Here is an 18,882-nt window from a genome sequence, read left to right as displayed (position 1 = left end):
TCCTTCTGACCATTGTGACCACAACGTGGCCCCGCGCCCTGACCACGACATCTGGGGTCGCACCCCTCCCCACTGACCTGCCTTATTCCCTTCACGACACGCGCTGTTGTGCTGTTACCCGAAATCATCTCGCCCAGCTGCCTGCAGCCCCCGATGCCGCCCCGCATTCTCTGGGCTACGACGGGGCAGAGAGCAGCTCAGCCCTGCTTCTCTCCACTTCCTCAGGGACCAGAAGGGCTCCTGGCACACAGTGCCTGCTCGATAAATACTGGTGGATGCACGGATCTCTATTTCACAGAAAAGCAGACAAGCCTGGAGCAGTCAGGTGACGACTCAAAAGTCACACCGTTTATACGAGATGTGGTACCCAATTCCAGGGCTCCCTTCGAGGGACCAAACTGTCTCTCTAGGAAGACAAAAAAGAAAAAAGAGCAGGGAGAGAGAAGACGAGGGAGTGTAAAGGCCCTGAAATCACAATAATATCTGTAGAAAGGTTTGGTTTGCTGGGGGCTGAGAAATGAATTATAAAACTCTATCCATTATGTACACTTCTTTCATCATGACGTACGCCGAGGATTCTGGGAACGTGGACCGCGGAGACCGAACGGTACCTCAGGATGCACCTGCTACAGTCGCCCACTCGGTGCTTTCACGTCTTCCAGAGCAGGAGTGCAGGGTAGCACGTTAGGTACCTGTTGCTTGGGAAATCTGCCGTCCGTGAGAGGATCAAGCCGTTAACTTATCTCCAAAATAAAAATAAATGCTCAGAGTAGGAGCCGGGAGGGGCCCTCTTGGGAGTTCTGTGTGTGAGTCTCAAGGTTTGGGTCTGAGCGTCTATTTTGAATGTTTAGGAACCTGACTCTGCTATTTCCAGTTCTAGAGAATGTTCCAGGTAGTGAGGGAGCTGATGGTGGGTCTCCTGAGGCCAGGGGTCACTCTGGGGGTGGCTTCGCCCTAAGCCTGCGTTGGGAGGTGCCGCTCTGGCCCCTGTCCTCCTGGGGCCCTGGAGAAGAAGCACGCGCTCGTCCCCAGCCGGTAGGGGAGCCAGTGCCCGGGAGTTGGGAATAACCAGCCCCAGGCGGTGGGAAGGCTTTCTGCTGGCTGCTAGGCTGCCCACGGTGACTAAGAATGATGAGTGAAGATAGCAGCTGAAAATGTCACCACCCACCCCCCAAACTTTCCAAGAAAAAAAAGGAAACATTGGCCCAGGAAACAGCAGTCTGTGAGCAAAATGAAGAAGCAACAGTTTATTTGTGGCCAGAGACAAGGCTTCCCTGAAATGAACAATGCTCATGGCTATCTTTGTCCATTACCCGCAAACCAGCCGGTCCCCTGATGGACGCCTGTGGCTGCAGCCCAGTCAGTCCCACGCGGCAAGGCCCCTCCCTCCCACACCGGGAGTGGCACAAGTTAGTGGTGGCGTGGCAGGTCAACTATGTCATGCAGAATATGCCGCGCACAGTCCGCCAGCCTCGAGTGCTCATTTATAAAGAGGAGATCATTCCTGTCCAGGCTGCCTTCCAGGGTGCATGCGAAGCTTTGTGAGAATAATGTGCTGTCCATCAGTAAACCCCCTTATCACGACTGTCCTGTCCTTCTTGACTGAGGTCTTATCTGATGGGTGGGAAGTGGAGGCCACCACATCACCCGAGGGGCCGTCCTTTGCCCCACCCGCCCCAACAGGAACCTACGGTGCTCCCTGACCTTGGGTCTGAGAACAGCACCAAGTGCTATCCTCATGGAGACGGAAGGGGCTCCCGTCAACCGTCAACCACGGTCGGGGGGCCCCAAGGGGCAGGGCGTGCGGGAGTACAAAGCACCCCGAGCAGCACGGGCCTTCCTCATAAAGGGCCAAATGAAGCACTGAAAAGTGTAACCAAATGACTCTGAGAGCCCAGTGACGGGAGTTGGAAGGAGAGTCAAAGGGTATCCCCTCCACCCTGGGAAGGGCGGGATTGCTACCCGGATGCAGAGATGCGGCTCGGAGGCCCCCTGGACTCGGCCCCGCTGTGCCCCACTCCCTGACCTCCCTCCTCGAGAAAATCCAGAAGATGTGGGCTGTAAGATCACTCTTGTCGCTTTTAGTAAACAGGGTCGTTTTAAGATTCTGATCATTACTAACAAGCCTTTAAAACCAGCCCTGCTATTAACTAGAGCAATCCAACAAGAGAAAATGACAAAATCTCAAGCAGACGGAGAGGAGAGGAGAGGGATGGGGCAGGGGAGGTGGTGGAAATGGGTGAGCACAGAATTCAGGTAACAACATGCATGGCGTCTCTACTTAGAATGAGGATTTTAACGCCGATGGTTGCTAATATTTATTCAGCTCTTACCGTGTGCCCGGCAGACTCTAGTGCTTTCCTGGGTTCACGAGTTTAGTCTGATTAACGACCACCCTTGTGGCCTCCACATCTGCTCTTATCCCCAGCCCTCTGATGAGGTAACTGACGCTCAGAGACATGAAATGAATTACCCAGCATCATTCTGCCCATAAGTGGCTGAGTCGATAAGATCATCTGTGTGTGTGTGTGCGTGCGCATGTGCGTGAGACAAAGAAAGAGAGCCTGTCATTGTCTCTTGATTTCCAGAACCTTCCCCTCTGAAACTGCGGTATCCACAATGCAGTTGATGAGAGTATGAATGTACTTCTTGTGGATTTATTTATTCGGTCGATAATAGACTTGGTATCTTCTTAGGCTGTTTTTGACTCTCATATTGCTGCACTCTGCTTCATAATCATTAGATTCGTTTAAAAAAAAATCCAGGGCTTCCCTGGTGGCTCAGTGGTTGAGAGTCCGCCTGCCGATGCAGGGGACGCGGGTTCGTGCCCCGGTGCGGGAAGATCCCACATGCCACAGAGCTGCTGGGCCCGTGAGCCATGGCCGCTGAGCCTGCGCGTCCGGAGCCTGTGCTCCGCAACGGGAGAGGCCACAGCAGTGAGACGCCCGCGTAACGCAAAAAAAAAAAAAAAAATCCACCCGTAAAGAGTTAGAGATGGGGGGACTTCCCTGGCAGTCCAGTGGTTAAGACTTCACCTTCCAGTGCATGGGGTGCAGATTCAATTCCCGGTTGGGGAGCTAAGATGCCTAGGGGCCAAAAAACCAAAACATAAAACAGAAGCAATACTGTAACAAATTCAATAAAGACTTTAAAAATGGGCCACATCAAAAACATCTTTTTTTTTTTTTTTTTTTTTTGGCTGTGTTGGGCCTTCATTGCCGCGTGTGGGCTTTCTCTAGTTGCAGCTAGCAGGGGCTACTCTTCGTTGTGGAGCACGGGCTCTAGGTGCACGAGCTTCAGTAGTTGTGGCACGTGGAGTCAGTAGTTGTGACGCATGGGCTCAGTAGTTGTGGCGCACGGGCTCAGTAGTTGTGGTACACGGGCTCAGTAGTTGTGGCTCACGGGCTTAGCTGCTCCGCGGCATGTGGGATCTTCCTGGACCAGGGCTCAAACCCATGTCCCCTGCATTGGCAGGCAGATTCTTAACCACTGTGCCACCAGGGAAGTCCCACACATCAAAAAATTCTTAAAAGAAAAAAAAAAAGTCAGAGATGGCACACAGAGCAAGGCAGTGCCTTTGGAAACCATCCTGCCCAGACGTCCCTTATTTGAAACTTAGGGACGCTGGGGAGGCCAGGAGGAGGGAAATGAGGTGGTGAGGGCAGCCTGAGGCTGAGCCAGCGCCGATTCAAAGCCCCCTGGCTGCCCCTCTGTGGCCTCCCTCCTGTGGCCCCTCCTGGGACCCCTCTCCCACCCCACCCAGCCAACCCCGCTCCTCCTGTGTGGTCCCCGTTGTCTGGCCCATGGCTGAGAATGCCTGAATCTATCCTAAATCTCTCCCTGCCGCTGAGACCTCTTCATTTATTCATGCAAGAGACCCTCCTGAGGTTGTTCCCTGGGTCGGGATCCAATCCCACACGAACAAGTGACTCCCCACCCAAAGGGGGCTTGAGAGCCCCTCGCAGTGCAGCCCTGACGCCATCCACCGCTGCCCGCATCGTCCTCGGTGGAAATCCCAGTGTCAGACGCCGCGCTCCTTCCCCTCCCCCCCGCCCTCCCACCAACATCCTCCAGTCCCTGCAATCTGCTTCTCTCTGGTCCTCAGTCCATCCACTTCTCTCCAAGCTGGGAAAACTCCTGGCATTCTCTTCAAGGCTCATCTTCACAACCCCACCTTCACAAAGCACAACCTTCCCACCAGGTGGGGATCCCCGGCCCCTCCTTTGGCCGCCGTAGCCCCTTATTTCTGTCTCTGTCCCAAATCCCAGTCAGGGTCTGTCTTCTTAGTGCAGCACCTGATACCCTATAAACACTGAGCAAACATTTGTTCCATGAACAGATGCATGGACGAGTAGAATCTATGACTTCTAATGCTCTGTAAAAGCCCTTCCACGCCATTGGCTCTCCCCACATTATCATATTCTTGGTCGAGGTAATTGGGGAAGATGGTATTGTTCCCATTGTACAGGTGAGGTAAGTGGGTCCACTACACCTGGGAGCCAGGTGTGTGCCTTTCTCATCCTGCTCTGGCTGATGGTCAGACTAGAACGACACCTGCTTGGTCCTTGGTGGAGAGCGGACACCCTGATTGGGATGTTAGTGTCGCTCATTGGATTTTTTGGTGAGGGTAAGTTCAGTCTGGACACGTAGATTTTGAAGGTCTTGTAACGCTCTGATCTGAGATTTTCTGTTGACAATTGGTACAGCATTAAGGTGCTTTCACATCTTACATTTGCAAGTATCTGTTCATATTAGACTCGCAGGACCATGAGATTATACAACTTTATACTCAATAGATCATAAAGTTTTAACATAATTAAGAAAAGATCTAAATATACTCACAAGAATATGGATGAATCTCCCAGAAATTACGTCAAATGAAAGAAACGAGACACAAAAGGGTACGTACTGCATTATTCCACTTACGTGAAGTTCCCAGACCAGGCAAAACTAATTTATGGGGACAGAAATCAGAACAGTGGTTGCCTCTGCAGGGGTCGGGGTGGAGGGGATTGAAGAGGCACGAGGGAACTTTCTGGGGTGGTGGGAATATTCTAGATCTTTAATGAGGTGTGGATTCTATGAGTGTGTACGTCTGTCGAAACTCATAGGACTATACTCCTAAGATCTGTGCATTTCCCTGTGTGTTGACATTTGTATTTGAAAGATAAAGAAGAAAAGCTCTAGGGATCCCCCTCCCCTCTATGTGAACGTGTCCCATGTCGGGGAACCCACTGCCTATGTCACAAGACACCACCTGGTGACAGCAGGGACCCTCTGACATGGGCCCCAGGGGGCCTCCTCCTCTGCAGCCCACACCCACCCAGCCCCCACCCAGGTCCTTCAGGGGCAGGAGAGCCGGGGCTGCCGGATGGCTGAGGGACCAGCTTTATGACAGCCAGGTGACCGGGGTTTGGGCTGAGCCGTCCATGTGGGACTCGTGCTGTCCGCAGCTTGCACTATCTGTAGGACGCTATGTCTTCTGTGTAGTGATTCATCCTTTCTACTTAATTACATCAGTGTCTTTAGAACACAAAGCATAGCATGAAAACAAGTTCTGCAAATGGGGAGGGAAGGTGTTTACATCCCAGACCAGAAACCAGTAACTTGGAATCCTGGAATTTATGAGCTGGAAGTTTGGGGGCCACTGAGATCCCCACCACACACACACACACACACACACACACACACACACACACACACACACACACACCAACCTCTATTCTTGTTCAAGGGGCCATGCAGAGCCTGCAACATATTCGGTTATCTCTTCATGGATCACGTCTTTTTCTTTGGAGGGTAGGTGTGACTTGAGGAACCGCCAAAAGAATGTAGATGAAAAAGAAACTCATGGTGTAGAACCCTGCATAGTGTGACCGCAGAGGGACACACCCGAGGTGACCCCCGCTGGGTCTGCCCTGGCTCATTCCCTCTCCCTGGGCGTAGGTATGCCCTGGGCCTCGCTTCTCCCCAGAATATGGAGACAGTGTCCGTCCTGGGATCGGGATAGTCATTTGTCAAAGGTTTCAGGATGTCACGCCCTTGGTTATACCCCCTTGCCTAAGACTCCCTCTGGGCAGAGGAAGTGGGAGACCCTCCCTCACTGGCTTTGGGGAAATAGGTTGCCGAGCTGAGAGGGTCTGCAGGGGATGCCGGGTGAGAGCTGCAGGGGCCTCTGGGAGCTGAGAACACCCACCGCTGACACCCAGCAAGAAGACGGGACGCCAGTCCTGCAACCACAGAGCACTGAGCGGGCCTGAGGCCGGACCCTGGCCTGGCGGGCACCTTGGTGGCTCCTGTGAGACCCGACCGGAGGGCCCGCTGAGCCGGCTTCCCAGCCGCAGAAGCTGTGAGATAACCAACGTGCGCATCTTTGCCAGGTTCGTGGGATTCAGCACAGAGGAACAGAAAGCGAATACAGCAAGTTACCATCCTACACAAGGGGGCTTGGTGTTCGTATTCGTCTCTAAATCCTGGGAGGATACAGAAGCTAGAAACCAGGAAACGCTGGTTACCTGTTGTGTGTGTGGCGGGAAGGTGACAAGGGCGCTGGCGGAGAGTCTGTACTCCGCACCTCTGTTTACCTGGCTGATTTTGCAAAAAGTAAATGTCGAAACCTATTCAGACGTGAGTAAACTGGTGGTGATTGTGGTGATAGTGATCGAGCCACTGTCTGAGGGACCACCTGTGAAATAATTCATGTAAGCCCTTCACACCCCTGTGAGGTGGAGGCTATTATCACCTGCACTGGGGAAACTGAGGCCGCGTAGCTTCCTATCGCCCCTGGGCTAACAGAACCCTGCCCCCGATCCCCCATCCTCCGGAGCTGGGCTCTGGGCCTGTGTCCTGCTCTGCTCGGCCGTGTCTCAAGTCCAGGTCTTGCCGAGGATGAGGCCTGAGAGCCCGCCGTTAATGCAGGCGGGGCAGGGCGGCTCCCAGAGGCTGGGGAGGTGGGTGGAGGTCACCTGCAAGGCCCTGGGTGCCAGGGTGACGGTCACAGCTTGGCAGACTCCAAACCTCACGGCCTGCCGTTAACTTTCAACCATCAGACCCGGGAGGAGGCTCCTTCACATTCTGGATCACGACCTTTGTGATCCACGGCTCTACGCGTTAGCATCCGCCACCGTCCCCTTCACTCATTCCTGAATCTGCTTTGTTAAAAATTCCAATGGAAAAATCTCCTTTGATGTAAAAAAAATGTTTTTTCTTTAAAAAGGAGTTTGTATTTCTCACCTTGTCATTTTACACATATGAGTTAGATTTCGTCAGCAGATTCTTTGAGTTTCTGTATTTCATTATCCTTCACTATTTTTGGAGGTCCATACGCAAGGATTGTTTCACAGGTACCATGTCTGATCTCAATGTGTTTTTCTTTGGTTAATAAAAACCACAGTTTGAGGGCTTCCCTGGTGGCGCAGTGGTTGGGAGTCCGCCTGCCGATGCAGGAGACACGGGTTCATGCCCTGGTCTTGGAAGATCCCACGTGCCGCGGAGCGGCTGGGCCCATGAGCCATGGCCGCTGAGCCTGCGCGTCCGGAGCCTGTGCTCCGCAACGGGAGAGGCCACAACAGTGAGAGACCCGCGTACTGCAAAAACAAAAAAACAAAAAAAACACAGTTTGTAAATCAGGCATAAAAAAATGGCATTTCCCTCAGCTCCCAGGGTGACGCAACGGTAAATTCATCAGTTCATGTCTTCCTTAATTTTTGTCCTTTTATTTCTTTGTCTGAATTTCCCTGGGGAAAGCCCTCCAGATAATTTCTTTAGGGGATAAGGAGACCTGTGTTTCTGCTGGTTTTATTTTCATGTCCACGTGCGCCTGCAGACTATCTCCACGGTGTCAACCGGCTGTGAAGCATCTTTCTTAAGCACCCACCCCACCCATGGGGCTTTAATTACACTCCTCTTCTCTCTCTCTCTTCCCCTCCCTCCCAGTGGGTCGTCTTGAATCATGATGGAAAGGGCAGCGGAGCAGAGGGGTATAGAGTTAAAGACACTGAAGTTTGACTCCTGGGTTTGCCGGCTATCCTGTTCGCTTTGTGTCCTTGGGTAATTGCTAAACCTCTCTGGTGCTTGAGTTCCTATTGTCAGTGGGATCATCTCTGCCTCTGTATAGTGTTGCTGGGACAAAGGACCTCTTTACACAGATGGTTGCTATCACGATTGTCGTGAATAATCCTTAATCAGTGCTTGGCACACAGAAACTAGCTGTTAGGCAAGCCTCCTGCAGTGGACCGATTGCCAGTCTGTCTGATGGGTCATCGTGAGATGGTCTACACAGTGAACAGGTGGTTATGGCCAGGCGCACACCAGCCTTGAGGTTGACTCTCCTAGTGGACCTGGACAGCCTGGAATCCTTCTTTCTTTACTGAGGCACAAAGGTGCTTCTACCAAGGGCTAGGATCTGCTGCAGCAAAACCCAGGTGTTCACATTGTTACAAGCTTCAGGGGACTGCCAAGGTGAAGGTCTAAGGGGTTGCAAAGAAAATATTTTTGGTCCTTACACGTCTTGGTTATGTATTTAAGATGCAGTGGCAATTTCAGCACTAGATGAGGAAATTTTACTTGCCTGACATCTAAGTGCACACACAAATACTGCCACGTGCTTGCTTGTGAAAATCCACGTGTGCCTTTGTGCAAAGGTACCGGGAACCGGTCAATCAATGTACCAGTCCAGACTCTCGGCTGGGTGATGGCTTCGTCCGTTTGAACATCTGTAGGTTGGGTGGCCCACTCGGTTCACAGATGGCTCTGACACACTAGGGTGGTCCCTGGGCCCTGTGAGTGTTTCCTGTGACCTGCCTCCCTGGCCACAGCAGATTGGTCCATGGAGTGACCAACCATTCACCCCCATCACCTCCCTTCCCTCTGGGTCTACGAGGATTAACGATGTACACTGACTGGTCACCACCGTCCCTTCGCTCCCCAGTCCTGGGTGATACAAGAAGATGGGCACCTGCCACTGAGCAAGTGATATGTGACCTGAGCCTTAGAGGTCGGGAGGAGGAGAAAGGAAGAGGGGTGAGTATCGCAGGATATGCTGGGGAGAAGGTGCAGAGATTCAGGGCCCTACACAGGTGGGCTCGTCACCGGGCGGCGTCTAACCTCGCCACGAGGAGGCCAGCAGCAGCTCAGGCAGCGGTCGACCCAGGCCCTTTGCAACCCGAGCAACTGAGCAGCTCCCATGGGTCACAAGAAGGTCTGAAACCCAGAGCCCCACACAGCCAGCTGCCACTCGGTGCAGCCAGGCTGGAATCAACTTGCTTTTTACTGGAATCTTACGCTGAACAAGCATTCCCGGTCCTTTGCTCTCCCTTCTCCTCTCTCTCGGGGAACTGGCAAAGCAGAGGCCCCTGGGGTGTTTTTATTTTCCTGGAAGCTGAGAGAACTAACGTGTGCTATGTGCTTTAGTGTGTGATCTTCATAAAACCCGTAACTGTGTTAATTTAAAACCAATTTCATTTCCTTTTAAATGTGGCAAAGTCGCTGGTCTTAATTCAAGGACTCAGCACCTGAGGTTTGATGTGGTAGGCAGGTCGCAGGGACAGAAAAGAAAGAAAAAATGCCACTTGGATGTACTGAGACCCCCGGGGAGACCCCCGGCGGGGAGAAGCTCTGGGGGATTTGAGGTTTCCTTTCAGGTTAAGGAAATGTTTCTGATGTTTCCCTTTGAGCAGAGACCCTCACTGGACCAGAGCAGCGGGGTGGTCCAAGCAAAGAGACTTGGAGTTCAGTTCCCTGGGATTTGCTCTGAAGCCCCCCAACGCCCTCAAGCCAGGAAATGCTCTCAGGGGCTCTCCTAATACCACATGGGGTCCCCAGGATGGAGTCTGGGTCACAGCCAGGTGTGTACAGTGATCTGGACTTGTAGAATCTTTGAATCTTAGACTCAGGAGGCAGGGACAGTCCTGTCTCTTGCCTGCTTGAAAACCAGCCTCGGGAATTCCCTGGTGGTCCAGTGGTTGGGACTCTGAGCTTTCACTGCCGAGGACCGGGGTTCAATCCCTGGTCAGGGAACAAAGATCCTGCACGCCATGTGCTGCAAGGCCGATAAGATAAGATAAGATAAGATAGGAAACCAGCCCCTTAGCAGGGCCTCTTGTGCTTGCAGGACCTGGAACCAGACTTGCCCCACACCCCAATCCTCTGACGTTCCAAGTGCTTCTCTTCCTGAACGGGCCAAGCGTCTGTCACCTACAATGACTGTCCATAGCTTTTGGACCAGGGCCCAGGCTCTCCTCTCTCCCAGCCCCACCCTGCCAACTCCACACTCCCGCCACCCCCAATGTCTTTCCCTGCTGAACCCCCATTCTCAATTTCACTTTGGAGCCTTTTCTGTTCTTTTGCTCAGAACGTCTCCCCCAGTCATCTTATATTTCAAATATCAATTTAAATGCCACTCCCTTGGGGAAACCCTCTCTGATCCCTGGAATCTATCGAGGGCTGGGGCCGGGGGCTGCAGACACAGTGCCTGGGCTCCAGGGGCCCGCAGCCTGGTGTGGCTGACAGAGCTGCAATGGGGCAATGACAGGGCAGCAGGAGAGGCCCCGACAGGGAGGCACAGGTGTGTCGAGCCCTGAAAAGGACGGACGTCCCCTCCCTGGGAAGCCACGAAGTTGGCCCGAGGAGACGGATAAGGGACTTGGTGCCAGAAGAATGGCCCTGAAAGTGGAGGACCCAGAAATCGGTGAAAGGGACAGAAGCGCCTCCGAACCCCTGGCCCCATCAGCTTGTGCTTGGGGCCGCCCGATCGCCATTCCAGCAGCTCACTTTGCAGCCCAAGCTCAGGGTGCCTGTCACCTCGGGTGCCAGTCGGTGGGAGACACAGGGCTTGCAAACCGTGTACCTCACGGAGCCTTGTCCTGTGTCTGAAACACGCCGATGTCCCAGGAAGAGGAGATGCTGAGCACAGGTGACTTGGGAGGGCGACGCCGGCACTGCGGGAGCACCCACCCCTGGAGGAGAGCAGTGTTTTCTCCTGACGTCTTTCCCCACCGCAGTCCCTCCCTCCTCCTAACCTGCAGGAAACCTCTAAGCTATTTCCCCCTTTGCAAGCGACCCCACCCCTGCACACCCAGGAGCTAGTTCTTTCTAGGTGAACAGAGAACAATGGCACCTAATTAAGAGTAGACGTGCTGTTGCGGTTCTTTGAAACTTATTTCCCTCTGCAAGTTAATAATCCCTACCGATCACCCCTTTCAGGGCAAGTAATTCACCCTGGGAGACAGTGGCAGTGTGCACTGTACCTGATTCACCTTAAATGGTTTTGAACTTTTAAAGTGCCCCCCCTTTAATGGTGGTGTTGAAATAGCTCAGGATTCTTATAATGATTGTAATTACAGCTGCTGTTTAGTTAGTACCAATGATATACTAGACACTTCACTTCCATTCTCTCAGCTTCCCAGAACACCTGTGCAAGTCAGGAATTATGAGAGAGAGAGAGAGAGAGAGAGAGGGAGGGAGGGAGGGAGGGAGGGAGGGAGGGAGAGAGAGAGAGAGATTAGGGAACTTCCCTTGTGGCACAGTGGTAAAGAATCTGCCTGCCATTGCAGGGGACACGGGTTCAATCCCTGGTCCAGGAAGATCCCACATGCCACGGAGCAACTAAGCCCATGCACCACAACTACTGGGCCTGCGCTCTAGAGCCCACGAGCCACAACTACTGAGCCCGCTAGCCACAACAACTGAAGCCCACGTGCCTAGAGCCCGTGCTCCGCAACAAAGAGAAGCCACCGCAGTGAGAAGCCTGCGCATTGCAACGAAGAGTAGCCCCCGTTCTCCGCAACTAGAGAAAGCCTGCGCACAGCAACAAAGACCCAACGCAGCCAAAAATAAATAATTTTTTCTAAAAAAAGAAAAGGTGGAGAGAGATTAGGGGTGGATATCTCAGAGATATCACACGGCTTAAGGTCACACAGCTGGACAGATTTGAACTAAACCTGCCGGCCATGCTTCCTCCATCCCAGAGTGAGTCTCTGATTCAAGCATCTCAGAGCTAGGAAGGACCTTAATCTCATCCCCACCCTGCCGGTTTTACAGGTGAAGGTGCCCACCATCTGGGGGAGATGAGAACAACTGCGGAATTCAGAGTCGTTGGGGAGGGGGGCCCCAGGGGACCATGCTGGATGAATGAGGATTTGGGGATGTCTGTGCTCGCTGAGTGGGGGCTGGGAGGAGGTGGGGTGATAGCCCGCTGGACCTAGGCCAGCAGAGACCTACATGCTGGGGCTGAAAAGGAACAGGAATGTGCCTGGAAGGGGACAGACTGCTGCCAGGTGGGTCTGCAGAAGGAGCAGGCGGGCCAGGGCCACCAGTATCACCCCCGAAGCTCCCGTCACCGCACCGCGCCCCTTCCGGCCACCTGCTGTCTCACTCGCCTTGATGTCACAGGTGTTTACAGCGCTTCCAACGGGCAGGGTCCATTGTAGATTCCTGTACTGTTGGGTTACCCAGATCTCTGTGCTCTGCAACGAAACCACCACTTAGCCAGAAATCAAATAGTAGCAGCAGCAACCAAGCGGGCGGGGAGGAGGGGGAGGGAGGGGAGAGAGTGCAAAGGCCCAGGGGTGACATGAGTGTGAGCTTGGGGAACATGAGGGACTGCTGGTGTTCTGTGTAGCTGGAGTGACCGGTGAGGCCGGGACGGGAGGGCGCCGGCTCTCAGAAGCTCTCCATCTGGGGGCTGATGACTCTGAGCCGGGGAGGGACGTGTTCCCATGTGGTGACTGAGCTGAAAGGAGGCGGGGATGGGGCAGCAGGGCCACAGGAGGTCTCCAGGTGAGAGAAGCATCTGGGTAGTCGTGGGCACGGGAAGAGCCCCTTTGCCGTGGGACGTGGGGCCTCACTGTCTGGCCCAGGCTACTGAACAGCATGGGTGGGGGGCCATTCACCCAGGTCCCAGATGCAGGGGAGGAGGGGGCTTGGGGAGAGGGGGTGTTCTGTTTTAGACACGTTCTGTTTGCTTCTCCGGGGTGACATCCTCACAGACATACCTGGAAAGTGCACGTGAGGGAGGCCACCTGCACAGAGACGGAGATCTGGTAGCAAATGGTCATTTCCCTTCCCCCGGTTCAGACAAAATCCTAACAGCCAAGCATGACAGCACTGAAAGCAATATTAACAATATTAACTTTAATATATATATCAACATGTAAATATTTATACTTATTTATAAATTTTTGTTTATAAGTACTTAAATTTAATATATTGTCTATTATATATTAATACATATTATAAATTTATAAATATTAAATAATCTTTAAAAATTTTAAACTTAGAGCAAGATTTAAAGAAATTCCTGTACACGATTTAGCTCCCTTGCCCGGAGTCTTGAGTTGGCACTACTCTGCTTAACCCCACACTGTTTGTTTAATCCTAGGCTCGAGGCAAACCATTTCCGATTCACTTTAGTTTGTTTTGTTTTGTTTTTTAAATATGTATTTATTTATTGGCTGTATCGGGTCTTAGTTGGAGCTCTCGGGCTCTTCGTGTGTGGACTTCTCTCTAGTTGCGGCGTGTGGCCTCAGTAGCTGCAGCGTGGGCTTAGTTGCCCCGCGGCATGTGGGATCTTAGTTCCCTGACCAGGGATCAAACTGGCGTCCCCTGCCTTGCAAGACGGATTCTTAACCCCTGGACCACCAGGGAAGTCCCCTGATTCCCTTTAAACTGCTCATCTCGTCCTCGCTCCATCTCAAGGGCCCCTCCCGCTTTGACTCCAGAGCCACTAGGACCGGCTTCCTCCAGGTGATGGAGGTTTGCTCTGCCATCCCTCTGGCTCAGCACTTCGTCTGCTTGTCTCCTGACGCGAAGCAAAATGAAATACTCTGGAAAGCAGGGGCCTCCTGGTGATCCCCCGAGCGCTCTTCACATCAGCTTTGGACAGATATCCCAGAGTGTCCTGGGGTAAGTCCCCCTAGCCTAACCCATCCTTATGGCACACCATACAGGCTTGGCTTTCCTTGTTTCCTCCCCGGCTTTGCCACCCATGGTGGGTAGAATGGTGGCCCCCGAAAGATATGCCCACATCCTAACCCCTGCGTCCTATGAAGGTGACTGAAAGTTCTGGGACCGATTCCGACGTGGAGCGGGGTTCCCACCCCTCCAAGCAGTGCCCCAACACCAGCGGGGCATCCTAAAATTCACCTCAGTTCTGACACTATCTACCCGGAGATGGCAACGGAGGTTAAGGCTCCGTTCCCCAAGGCTGCCCCACTTCAGTGCCAATCTCAAGTCCAAGTTCTTACCTGTGCTTCCAAATCAGAGGTTCCCGTGACCCCCTCCTCGGGTTCAATTAATTTGCTAGAGTGGCTCTCAGTACTCAGGAAACCTGCTTACCCGCTAGATTACCAGTGTATCACAGAGGACATTAACAGATACCAGTCAACAGCCGGATGAGGGGATACACAGAGCGAGGTCCCGAGCAAAGGAGCTTCCGTCCTCATGGAGTTTGGGGCCCTGCATCGTGGAAGCCTTCTGGTTCCCCAACCTGGATGTTCTCTGCACGCTCTCCTTCTGGATTTTTATGCTTTATTTTAAGCTTTATTGCTTTGGCACGGTTGATTACATCATGGCATTGGGCGTTGATTCAACCCTCCAGCCCCTCTGCCTGGTCCAGAAATCCTGGATGTGGGGCTTGAAGTTCCAACCCTCTGACCACGCACAGTTGGACCCCCTGGTAACCAGCCTCAGCCCTGGGTTTCCAAAAGGTGCCTCATTAACATGACAAATTATGCCCTTAGCGATTTTGACGAAGGGGTACGTACCGTCAAGCGCACATCCTGGAAGAAGGTTACCGCTATACTCGAGGAACAGATACCTTAGTTAATGGTTTTAGTGCTTTTCTGAGTATGGGAAGATGCAAGAATCCAGGTTCATAAAAAATTTCTCCTGAAAATATCAAACTCTCTGAGGGCCACTTCCGTCAGTTTTCCCAGAGCACAAAGGGCCTCACCCTGATCTTTGCCCTGAATTCCTTTCAGGGTGTATTGTGGCCACTACAGTGCATAATGCCTTGATTCTTGTAGAACTGCAGGGTGGGCAGCATTCTTTAGTTTATAATCCCTTCCCTTTCGATCTTAATCTCAACCAAAGTTTGGGAGACATTTCTCCACCCGTTTGTCCCACTGGCCTAGGAATGCTCATTCCCAGGTCAGGTGAGGATTTCATTGACGGGCCACTCGATGTGCTATTGGCACAAGCCTCTGAACCACCTGTCTTATGAGTCTGTCAAGGAAATGGTTCCCTCTCGTTGCCTCGTCCCATAGCTAGAGTTCCACTATGACAGTCATTGATCTTATAGGACTATATATTTGGTTAATCATTGCAAGTCGCCTGATCATCGTTAATTTTATCTGAGGCTTGGCCACACATCTGGTGATGCAAGAAACAACAACCGTGCATTTGGTGATGCAAAATAGGCAGAATACAAGTAATACAGCTGGTGACATCAATTAGGTCATAAGGAAGTATTGAAGCTACGAACTTCAGTTAGGTGCAGCCCAGTATCTCCCCAGGTCATCTGACCAGTCTGTTCTGCACCCGTCGTTATCTTTAAGGGAAATGTTATGTTGGCGCTGTATGTAAAGGTCCCCAGAGACATCTGCACGTACAAGGTGAGTGGTGGGTCATCGCGACCCCATCGTGATTGAGAAAGGAACGTTATCTCCTAAGGAGTTACATGGCTGGGGCCAGAGGAAGGAAAATGGCTTTTTGTGGTTGAGCAGGTATTTCTGCCGCTGGGGACGTCTGGCTAACGTAGATGCGCGATGCACACTAGAGGACAGGCAGGAGGCCCAAACGGGCCGAGTAAAATGTTATGTTTAAATATTTCTTGTGTTGCCTTAAAGTATGAATTTTTATTTCATCACCTAACACATCGCCTGTCACAGTTAACCTTCAAAAGAGTTCACTTTGGGGGTGAAGAGTGGGATATGTACATTCTCATTCTTTTGGTATATCTTTAGCCAAACAGACCTTAGACATTTTTTATTAGAATTTGAGGAACACCCTCTTGCGAGCTGGCCTTTCAGCAGGACAGGTGCCCAGATTACTTCTGGATCTAGCTGGGATAAACACCTGCAGGAATCTGCATGTCAAGGAATGAAAGTTTATGCAAAGGCAAGAACAGACCTGTGGAAAGAGCACAGAGTTATTATAATCTCTAACTGAATAAAGAAATAGAATGTAACGCATATGAGTTGTTTTGTGGTGGATAAATAGTGAACAGGGTATAACTAAGATCTATATTGATGAATTTTTTAAAAATCCACAGATAAGTTGTCTCACCAAAAACTTTTTTTTGGGACTTCCCTGGTGGCGCAGTGGTTGAGGGTCCGCCTGCTGATGCAGGGGACATGGGTTCGTGCCCCGGTCCGGGAAGATCCTGCATGCCGCGGAGTGGCTGGGCCCGTGAGCCACGGCCGCTGAGCCTGTGCTCCGCAACGGGAGAGGCCACAGCAGTGAGAGGCTCACGTACCACAAAAAAAAAAAAAAAAACAAAACTTTTTTTTAAGAAAAAAGCTTTCTGTTGTAAATAGAAAAGTTTGAAGTCAGGAAACAAGGGACAGAATAATCAAGCAATTCTCTGGAGAAGCCTCCAAGAAGTATGGCTGTAGGAGGACCCTTCCTAGTGATTAACATTTAATCCAGTCTCTGGAAAAACCTGAGTTCCTGTTGCTCTCTCTTCTGGGAATGACCTGCCAAGCCGAGAGGGAGAAACTCAGTCAGCCTCCTAAGGATGCTGCGGGGTGGAGAGCTGGCAGTGGAGCCCCAGGTCCGCAAGCATCACTTCGTGGCTTGAGGGGAAATAACGCCGTCATGCTGATAAAATAATGACGCTGAGCTATCGGTTATGATTCAACAAAGAGCGTCCAGAACAATGGCATGTGGGGTGATGGAATTCTAGAATTGGAAGAACATGCTGACGGTTGGATCTGATCTCTGTTTAACAGAGAGGAAGCTTTGTCCTAGGGAGGTGAACTGACTGGCCCAAGGTCATCGTGTACCGAAGAATTTGGCCTTGGCCAAAGACGGGTCTGGCTTTTGTCCCCGGCAAAACTTTAGATTTCTTCTAAACCCTAGGAATTTCCCGAGAGTAAAATTTTATTTTTATTTTATTTTACTTTAATTCTTTTATTTCCCTAAAGAAATATAAATTTCTTTCTTATTCCTGGAGTTTCCCTCAGACCACACCTTGCAGTTTCTGCTGATAAGGGAAGCTCACGATGGGCTGCAGAACGGAGCCCCAGTGAAAATCCTGGACACTGAAGCTTGGCTGGGCTTCCCAGGGTGACCGTGCTACGTGCGCATCGTCACACGTGGACGCTGGGCCAGCAATGCATCCTGAGGCCGATGGAAGCTTTGAGTTTGGAACTTTCCTGGACTCCACCCCACACATCTCTTCCTTCGGCTGGGGTCAGTCTATATCCTTCCCCTGATAAACCATAACCATGAGTATAACAGCTTCCAGTGAGCTCTGCGAGGCTTCCAGTGAATTATCGAAACTGGTGGTGATTTGGGGAACCCCTGAACTTGCAGTTGGTGTCAGAGGGGAGGGTGGCCTTGTGTAGAAGATTCTCTCATACTCTGTAGTTGACCTTGACTCCCTGAGGTTGGGATCAGCTGTCCTGGGCAGACAGGGCCAACTCCAGGAATTCATGTAGTGAGTTTTGACTGAGCCAGGGCTGGTGTGCAAAGCAGAAGGGCCCTTTAGATGATGCCAAGGCCAGTGGTGGGACGGGGTGGGCAGAGGTGGAGAGCCTTGTGTGCGCAACTGCGTGGAGTTAGAGGACGAGAAAACAGGAGCCCCTCCCAGAAAACAGTTTCCACGTTTGCAATGCAGAGAGGAGCCAGGCCAGCTCCTCGTGAGTAAGGCTCTCCAGGGTGGTCAGAATTCCAGGGAAAGGCAACCTTGGGACTGAAGGGTGTCCACGGTTTGCAAGGGCAGAGGCTGGTGACTGAGAGGTGAGGGGCTGCCCGAGTGACCCTAAAACCAGGAAGGACACACCTAGTCCACATCCAGTCTGGACCCCAGATCTGTGTTTGTCTCCTATTACAAATTATCCAAAACAGTGGCTTAATTAATACAACATTGTAAATCAACTATGCTTCAGTTAAATAGTGGACAAATATAAATAGCTAAAAACATAATCGAGTCATAGGAGTAGAATCATTAGTTAATTAAAAACACAAACGAACAAACAAAAAACCCCACAGTGGCTTAAAACAGCACGAATATATTCTCTTACAGGCCTGGAGGTCACAGGTCTGAAATCAGTTTCATGGGGTAGAGCCGAGGCGTTGACAAGGCTCCGCTCGGACCCCCTCTCATCTCAGTGCCAATGACATTCATCATCGTCACAGTCTAGTGTTGAGAGCGACACACAGTGCCTCCAGGCAGCTCCCGAGCCGCGGCAGGGCTCCCCTCCGTGGGGTCCTGGGAGAAGGCTCGCTCAAACCTCTTCCCTTCCTGGCCAATCGCCGGCCTCGTGGGTGTGTACCCTGGACAGTTACACAGGGGCTGGCACTCAGAAGGAGTCCATGCTGGATTGAATGCTCTGCTGTCGCTGCCTTGAAATTCTTAATCATTTTTGAACAAGGGGCTTGCGTTTCATTTTGTACCGAGCCCTGTATATTATGCCACTGGTTCTTGCCCAGCCCTAACTCCTTACCTCCAGCAAAGACACCTAGAAATGAACGTCATAGTTTTTTGGACACTTGACATAATTTTGGTTAATATTTCATTGCATTTTTCTGACCTAAGCATTCATAAGTGTTATTACTGTCCCTGGGAATAAAGTTTCTGGCAACAAAGGATGTCCTTGTAAGGCGTTCTTTTCATTAAGAGAGGCAATATTGTCAATGAAGATACAAACACAGGCACTA

At 51.6% G+C, this 18,882-nt stretch overlaps 1 long non-coding RNA gene across 1 annotated transcript; it reads left to right on the top strand.

The window, feature by feature from the left end:
• Nucleotides 1–5,337: 5,337 nt before the first annotated feature.
• LOC125960406 (uncharacterized) lies at nt 5,338–6,187 on the top strand. Its single transcript, XR_007470019.1, has 3 exons — nt 5,338–5,402; nt 5,735–5,799; nt 6,122–6,187. It is a non-coding gene; the product is annotated as an uncharacterized LOC125960406 (long non-coding RNA).
• Nucleotides 6,188–18,882: the final 12,695 nt, after the last annotated feature.

Source organism: Orcinus orca, chromosome 11, assembly GCF_937001465.1.
Source record: "Orcinus orca chromosome 11, mOrcOrc1.1, whole genome shotgun sequence".
NCBI classification, from domain to species: Eukaryota; Metazoa; Chordata; class Mammalia; order Artiodactyla; family Delphinidae; genus Orcinus; species Orcinus orca.
Note: the sequence above shows the minus strand (reverse complement) of the source record. Positions and strands in the feature narration are given on the sequence as shown.